This window comes from Miscanthus floridulus, unplaced genomic scaffold (assembly GCF_019320115.1).
Source record: "Miscanthus floridulus cultivar M001 unplaced genomic scaffold, ASM1932011v1 fs_61_3_4, whole genome shotgun sequence".
Taxonomy (NCBI): Eukaryota; Viridiplantae; Streptophyta; class Magnoliopsida; order Poales; family Poaceae; genus Miscanthus; species Miscanthus floridulus.
The window spans coordinates 1-1,951 of NW_027097025.1; the positions used below are offsets into that span (position 1 = coordinate 1).

Here is a 1,951-nt window from a genome sequence, read left to right on the forward strand (position 1 = left end):
CCAACCTCGTTCCCACCATTATCCACCACAAGCAGCATATATTGAGCACCATAAAGAACTTCGATTTCTCAATAACAATTCCTTGCTCGTCTCGTGCGTAGATGGATCGCCAGAGCGCGATATCGATGCAGAGCAATGGTGCCAACGCCGGTGCTGCCGTGCAAGAGTGGCTCTACCCTGGCGGCTGGCAGCCGGAGCCGGTCGTCGTCGACTGGCGCGTTCCTCATGGAGCTGCTGGAGGACGCGCCGGTGGCGGACCAGTCGCCTGAGGACGTCGACCGGCTGAGCCAGCGTCATCCGGTCCCTGGAGGCTGAGATCGCCGGAGGAGGTTCGCCGCCGGCGTCGGCCGTGGCAGACGGTGGGGGCACGGCGGATCACGTGCCGGGAGAAGTCCATAGCGGCGGGCTCGAGGAGTACCTGCTGCTGCCGGACCTTGATGGCATCCTCGGCCCGTGCGTGGCCGAAGCGCCGTTGGAATTCTGGACGGAGGTGCCGCCGGCGGTGGTGGGGCATGATATGGGCGGCTGGTACGTCGACGGCGACGGCGACGGCGTCATGGTCGGGTACGAGTTCAGAGAGCAGTGCTATTACGGCTACAGCGGGAGCCCACACGTTGAGCAAGTGTACAGCCCCTTGTGGGAATGAATGATAAAAAATCTGTGAAAGGAAATATAACCATATGAATTCAAGAAGGCGAATCAATCTTATACCTAGAGCTTTCTTCTAGTTCATCACTATAAAGTCTTAACCACAAGCCCATGACTACAGCTAATTTTGCACATACTACTACAATTATCAGTAGCAGCCTTATTTCTTTTTATTTATTTCTTAATCGTTTACGAGGTTCCATAGTAGGAGTACTTACTTTAGAATTTTAGTAAAAGTGTACAACATGCAATTTTTATATATGAATTGTCAGAGTTATTATAGTACTTCGCATTAAAGAAAACACGAGTTTTCTATTTTTCTAGTAATTCTGATCTAGTTTTACTCCCTCTGTTCACAAATAAGTTTTCTTTCTGTTTGCTTGTAGTCAACTGGCTCTATATTTTGGTCACAAAATTAACTTTCATATGTGAATATTTGAAAAGAATTTGAATATATTGTCACAAAACTTCCAATACTGTGTTGGTGACAAATTATAAAAGTACAGTTCAAAAAAATATAAAAGCCAAAGTAAAAAGACTATCAAGCAAGTTCATAGTGTTTGTTAGAAAGTAGGGAGCGAGATAAAGCGAGTAATGCGAATGATTCTGTGTTGTATTCCCTAGTGAACAGTGTGCACATATATATACAGGGTCCATGTGGGCAGGTTACAAGTGTCAGAGAGAGAGAGAGAGGGGTGAAAAGACACCTCTTGGATTAATCCCTAATCGATCACTAAATAATAATTCTCAACACTACCCCTTGATCAATTAGCTTTTTGTAGTCTTCACTGTTCATCAATTATGCATCATTATTAATCTTTGGAAAACCCTGTGGGAAAAAACCAAAGTAATACTGGCATAACATGCAAAACTCCTTAAAACCCAGTGGCAAAAATAAGGAGAAAACACCATGATATACAATCATCAATGTTATTAGACCCTTTGAGATAAACCCAAAGCCTTAGTCTAAAAACACCTTGACCATAGAGTCAATATGCTTCAGATATCATCTTCCAAAAACCCCTGGTGGAAAAAAATAGATAATGTAGATATACCTTTGTGTTGAATATTGCCTCATCAAAAACTTTATACGAGAAACCATAAATGGAAAACTAATATAAAGGAAAGGGTGCAATGCATTATATGTCACAATATCACCCTCCAAAACCCCCCTTGGAAAAGATGGTTCTATTTCATAGGCAGTATAGGCATATGAACACTTACAAACTAAGTCTCATGATAATCTTGCAGGGATATTCACATAATCTACCATATGCCTCTGTTCTTGATTGCGGTGAAGGCT

The 1,951-nt window shown here is 43.6% G+C and overlaps 1 pseudogene; it reads left to right on the forward strand.

Annotated features, from left to right (window-relative positions):
- Positions 1-6: 6 nt before the first annotated feature.
- On the forward strand, positions 7-708 carry LOC136532435 (uncharacterized; annotated as a pseudogene).
- Positions 709-1,951: the final 1,243 nt, after the last annotated feature.